Source organism: Gobio gobio (assembly GCF_949357685.1).
Source record: "Gobio gobio genome assembly, chromosome: 18".
NCBI classification, from domain to species: Eukaryota; Metazoa; Chordata; class Actinopteri; order Cypriniformes; family Gobionidae; genus Gobio; species Gobio gobio.
In genome coordinates, this window is record NC_137111.1 from 31,363,536 (window position 1) to 31,370,702 (window position 7,167).

Below are 7,167 nucleotides of genomic sequence, written 5' to 3' on the forward strand. Positions count from 1 at the left end.
TCATGACATTCATTTGATCAGTTTCAAGACCCGATCGAGGAAGCATATTTTTTCCAGGACGTAGTTAAAAATGTAGCTAGCTATAAACGACATTAGAAACTTACTATTTTGTGTGCTCATCTCGATAGATGACCGACCTTAGGTCAGCTGTTATTAGATGTGCTATTTAGGCTATACGAATCCACGTAGGCCTAATGATTAATCGGTCAAAACTGCGGTTTAGTGATTCATGATTCATGATTCAGATTCAATTTATTTGTGATATTTTAAAATTAGGAGTTGCTGGTGCATGTTATAGGGCCTATTAACCTACGTTTAGCAGCTATTATTTGATTAACAACTTGTTAAGAATAATGCCAAATGCATATCGTTTTCTACCTTTTTCTAAGGGGCGTGTTGTTCATGTCTTTCAATCAAACAATACCGGTGAGAAAAAAAGTGGACGGCTTTTTCTCCTGATCCACAGTGCTTGCTCTCGGTAAGGCGGTATTTCAGCGAAATCCTTGGTGAATGTAATTGCTAGGCCCATGTAACCTCCTCCCATGAGAATACCACTCCAAGTGTTCTTCAAAACCATTGCACATATTGAAACATTTACTAAGGAAGTGGTTCTCTGATTTATTACAAAGCAAAATACTGTAAGTAGTGTGTCTATGTGCTACTCATTACCCCCAAATGGCAGAAGCTGAGAGGGTTAAGATGTGAAAGAGAGCCCAAACAACTTTTATATTTATATAAATATATGTGTATAGAAAACAGGACCTTTAAGACTATTATTAACTATTATTCGAGATTTTTAAAAACAACCATATAGTGATTGTAAAAACTATTACAATTATTCTCCCAATTAAAGCATTCCATTATTTGTTGAGGATTTTTTTTTTTTTTTGTATACAGAATTATTAATTACACATATTTAGCTTACTATCCTTATTAATTCAGGGAATATTGGAGTTGCCATAGGATAAATTAAATATCCTTGGCGTTTATGTGGCATTAATGTGAGACATGATATATTTGCTTTTAGATGCTACAAAGGTATGAGTGGACTGTAAAATGTGTATGTGTGTGTGTATATATATGTAGCTATATATATGAATGAATATTTTTTTTTTTTTTGTGAACAATTATTTTTATTGAGTAGTCAGTTCAATATGAAGAAAATACAGCATATTACATTATAGCCATCACCCACATCCCCACCCACCCACGGTAGACTTATATTGTACTGGGGAATTACAAGACAATGCAGTGGAAAAAGTAAAATAATGAATGAATAAATGATTGATTGATTATCGTGGTATTACCAGAAGCCAGACATACTAAAAGCGGTACAGTGGACCACAATGTCCTCATTATTTGTTAACAAACCAGGATTTTCATATGCTTAGAGCAGTGTCAAAGTTGATATGTTAAAAGACCACATTAAGATTTCTATCTGAAGACATCGCTGTTGCCTTTTGCTTCTATATAGCTATTAAATAATTTCCTTTGCCGTCATCCCAGGACGTTATTTCATCTCAGGGGAATTTAATGTCATGTGTAACTTTCCTCCAGTCTCCCTTGACTCTCAACCTTTTTTATTGAATAATTAATTTTTCCTGTTACTCTTCTTGAGGTTAGTATAATTGCTTGAAATGTAAACACACAATGTTATTCTTTGGGAATCCCTCATGACTTGACTATTGCTCTGCCAATGGAACAATTGCTCTTAAGCAGTACAATACTGTTTATGTTAGTCCTCTGTGCATGAGTTCAAAGTTTTGCAAAGATCTGATTCTTGATGGAATGTTTGCCTATGTCCAAGGGGGGTTACATAGATTTCTCATGCATCCTTAGCTTTGATTCTCATGTTTAAAAAAATAAAGCCAAGCAAAATTCTATGCTGATTGCTGAAAGACTCTTGTGGTTGGAAAATGCATCTTTTCAAAGGGAAAATTGTTGGGAAACGTTGTGTCAGTTATAAAGTGATACATTTTTGTTTGTGTTCGAAACTTAAGTGTTCAAAAACAGAAAATAAAGTATGGTTAAATAAATACTCCAGATTTACATGACATTAAATGCCTTTTTAATGCAATTTTATATTAATAATTGAGAATCATGCCAATATCTTGTATTATGCAAAAGTATCATACACAGATGTGTGAAGTATAGTTGAAGTTCAAGTTACATTGCCATCATATTGGCCCAACTGACATTAATCGTTCAAGACGTTTCATACCCTCTCCAGCCATGTTGACATGTTGTACATTGAGCCAATCACATGTGTGGTTACGCCATAGTACAGAGAGGACAACCCCCTCCTGACACACACACACATGCCCTTTATGAAGTTTAAGGTCACAGAACTATCTCATCTCTGTGGTTTTACAACTCTATTTTGTGATCTCATCCTAGCATGTTAGTGTCTTTCTGATCTGTGCCTCATTTCTCCTTAGACCATGAAAACCTTTGAGAAAGCTATACTTCTAAGCATATAAAATCTCAGACTGTCATCTTCACAGATTTCCATCTTCATAACCAAGTCTACGCTTTTCTGTAGTCACCGCTAAAATGGACTGTCTATAAACATTAAATCTTGAGGCATATCCGTACAGATTGTATTGGCATCATGTTATGATAATCATAGGCATTTAGACGATCAAAGAAAATCCTTGCAGAGGTTTCAAAGGACGCAAGTAACCATTTTAAATGAGATCAGTGTTTTTGAATACTCCAAGGCACAGAACTTGAACTTTTGGCTTCAAGGTTTTTGTTTTTTTAATCAGATCTTGTTCTGTGGATAATACTTTGGCTTGTCAAGATCAATTTACATACGCACATTACAGTAGTCCAATTTTTGTGCGTTTTCCTCTCTGTATCAAGCGGTGACTTAGTGGGGTGCAGTCTCTCCATGGCTCTCCTTAAATTTGGCTACTCTTCAGCCTATTGTGCATATAAGGTTCTCACCCAAGATGTAAGTTTAGATAATTATTATTTTATTTTTCCTATATCATATAGTGGTAGGAGGTTATTGTCTGCAAATGATTTAATCCTGTCAAATCCATAAGTATGCAAGAAAATGTTCCGAATATTATATATCCATCCTATTATCTTTTGCATTTTTATACATATACCTTTATGAAGAAAAAAAATCCCCCTTGAAGTATAATCTCACAATGTTTGGCTTTAGGCTTCTAAAGTGGTGCCCTGTTTCAGAGATTTCCGCCTTTGACTCCAGAAGACATTTCTGTCACAGCGTGGAGGCAAGTAAACTATGTCAGAAGTCATTACAGACCTTGAAAGCAGATCTGTCCTTCAAGGTCGCAATGGAGTAGGATGGACATTTTCACAGTGTGACTGAAAGTTGGCCGATTCAGTGCAATGATTCAAAAACTTAAGTCAACTAGAGGCTGAAATGCAAACAAGTATGAGCAACTGCGCTAATTGTACCTCTTTAAAAATGTTAGAAGCTGTTAGTATACAATTAGCATGCATTTAAGTAACTCTTGTTGTGTTGTCAGGGCGATCACAACAGTGGAAATCAAGTTTTAGAGTATCCATTTGCTTAAATGCTGAAGAGCACTTTGAAAAGTCAACCTTAGATGAAGTTGTTGCTACAAAACACATGATGTCCATTAACTGACCGCTCGCATGAAAAATCCAGCAAGTGGCATCAAGCTCCAACAGGATTACATCTGAGCATTGTTCCTGGGTTTTACAGAGACAATTGGAACCTTAAACCCTTGTCAGAAGCACAATGGGACACAGTTATAGCCCTCTGTGAAATGGTGGCCAAGATGAAGTGTTGATGTGACAGAAGTAGGCAGAGCACAACGGCTGTATCCCACTGAGGGAAAATTAAAACTATCATTTACATCTCACAATCATGACTTTGCCAAGTCTGGGGAGAATTACCTCTTGGATAATGATTATTGCTGTATCAATGACAGCAAACAAGAGCAACAATTGAATCCCAGGCCTCCAAAAAGTGTTATGTAAAATGCTAACAAAAACTATATCGCTATATTCAGGGTTTCTGAAGTGTCTGTTACAGTTCCATTTTATAATTTTTTTGTTGTCGCTTTTTTCTTTTATTGTTTCTAGTCACTTAAGTATTTCTTTTAAGTTTATCATTGTAAGTTTGCACGTTACATTTAAATTATCTTGAGAGATGCTTTCTTAAAAGAAGTTGCTTATATCTGTTTTTGTGACGCACAAACATTAATATGCTTTTAAAATAGAGGTCGACATCTGTTGGTATGTTAGCTTGTTTAAGATTCAAGTTTTTGAGCATGTTAAGGGCCCCAAAAACAGAGTAAAAGATGGTTGTTCCTTAAGATAAGGGGTATAGAAAAAGGTGACGTTATGCCTTTAGTAGTATTTCTTCACATTCTGACCAGTGTTCTCTTGACGTCTTTTTGAACTAGAACCCAATAGGTTGTTACGAGTGAAACCGGTGGAGGTCAAGCCTCATAAATGCTTAACTACCCCGAAAGGGAAACTGCTTTGGCAAGTTGGGCTTGTGTTTATGTCCATGCGCATAGGGTTTCCTTAAGATTTTTTACTCTGCCCAGAGGGGGCACTTAAAACAGAGGCCTCGGGTGACACGGATAAGTAGAAAGTATCTTGACCTTTTATTTGACTTAACAAGAGCTTGACCTGACCCAATCAGTTTAGGCTAACATCATGGCCCCAATCCTAAAGCCATTTGACTTCCCCACAGAAAAATCTTGCCTGCTTTAGCTCAACTGTCGCACTCATGTTTTCCAACAATTATAAGGGTAAGTCGCCCATGAACTGCTGAGCATCCCAGCTGAGAGACTGAACCCACCACAGAGCCATGAACCTATTAATGCAGTCTGTCTATTTCTCAGACATTTATATACAAATTGATACACATTATTTGGCATGCATAGATTAAAAATGGTAAGTTCATGGTGTGCAAATACAGATGTGCATATCAGGAATGTATGCACAGTAAAAAGGTAAATTTTATTGAAAATAACCCAAATGCCTACCCTAATATGAAACTCGATCATAACATCATTTAAAGCAACATAACCAAATGTACGACTTTCTTGGGGACATTATTTAGCTAGTTTACTGTTTGTTATTTGGCTAATTTTAATAGCTACAAAGCCCAAAGGGGAAATAAAAAAGAGGAAATTAAACAATTAGGTAGTTAGCTATGGAAATGGACACATACCATGTGTTACACCATTCATTTGGTTTTCATTTAATAAGCTACATGTTTTGTTGTTGTAAAAATGTATGCTTTTATGAGACAATTTGAATTTGTATATATGAATGTAGAATTGTTGGTCAAACTTATAAATTTTAATTAAAGGTGCAGTGTGTAGTATTTATGTGGATCTATTGACAGAAATGCAATATGATATACATAACTATGTTTTCAGTGGTGTATAAAGACCTTACATAATGAACTGTTATGTTTTTATTACCTTAGATTGAGCCATTTCTATCTATATGCACCGCGGGTCCCCTTACAGTGAAATTGCCATTTTGCGCCGCCATGTTTCTACAGTAGCCCTAAACTGACAAACTTCTCAACAGAGTGCTAGACCTGTCTGCTGTCTCAGACGACAACATTTTTGTTACGTGTCGGCCACCTTCTCTATATGTGCTTAGAAAGGGAGTGGTAGATGGTTACAATTCACAACCTCACCACTAGATGCCGCTAAAATTTACATAGTGCACCTTTAAAGGTGTCATGAACTGGCTTTTAAAAAAAAATTATACTGTTGTCTGAGGTCTACTGATGTTTGTGTGGTTTTTACATTCGAAAACGAATAAAAATGAATAAGTAATAGGCTATTTTCTACCCTGGTTTTGAGCCTCTCACAAGACACGCTGGGTTTTTATGGGCGTGCCGCATTGAAGACTTGGAAGTAAACGCCCACTGCTATGATTGGATAAGTTTTGCATATTTAATGAGCTTCAGTACGTGTGAGGCATTGTTTTGAAAGCGTGTGAGGAAACAGCAACCGGAATTATTTGTCCCTCAGGGCTCGCAAAATGTCTTTATCAAACAAACACAATGATTTATCTCTCATCCACCCGCAATTAATATGAATGTTATTTTATATTACTTGGCCCGCCCGATCAGTGGATACACGCACGCGGCAAGTATGTTGCAGACAGCATGATCAAAACTTCCGCGATTGCATTTTTCCTTCAAATATCAAGTCAAGAGAGTGAACAACACACATCAGTGGTAAGTTAAGTTTAGTTAGACATGTACACAATGTAACATTGTATTTGATCTGTAACAATGCAATACTATCACATATAAAAAATTTTTTACCCACATTAGTGTGTTGCTTCACTCATTCATGTAATCTCATCCTGTCTGCGAATCCAGTCTCTTGTTTACAAACGAATCCGTGGTTAAATGAACATACGTGCAATGTCTTCCCCACGTGAGCTGGATATTCATTAAAAATAAAGTTCAACCACACATTTCCAATATTAGAATCCGAAGGAAGCTTATGCAGCGACTGTGTTCTTCCACAGCCAGACACAGCGCAATATCTTGCTATCTTCGGCATGTTTATTGCTCAGCAGCGTGATCAGTCTATCTTCACGAGTCGGTGGGTGGGGCTACAGAATCATGCATACATATTTATCTGTTGAGGTGGCGTTTCAGTATACGATGATGTCAAGGGTCGACATATTCTGAGATCGAGCGTTTTCTGGGCCTGGTGTCAATAAAAGTTTTTCTTTGACTAACAAGGACGTTTTCAGCATCGAAACTTGCAGGATATTCTTATATCACGATGAACTTTTATATATCAAAGTTTTATATTCTCAATTCATCACCCCTTTAAATCAGGGATTTATAAACACAAATATTGCTAAAAAATTATAATTCTGTCATAATTTACTCTCCGTCATGTTGTTTACATTTCTGTATGACTTTCACATTGTTTCTTTCTTTTTTTTCATACAATGGGTCCAATGTTGTTTGGAACCCGACATTCTCATACAGGTTTGGAATTACATGAAGGTAAGTAAATGATGACAGAATTGTCATTGTTGGATGAACTATATGACTTTAATGAGAGGACATTGCAAGTAGATTTTGAGAAAATGAGATGTGGTTTTGCAGTGTCATTTTCATGTCAGGATCATTTATAAAGCATGTTGTGAGGGAATTGCCTAAAT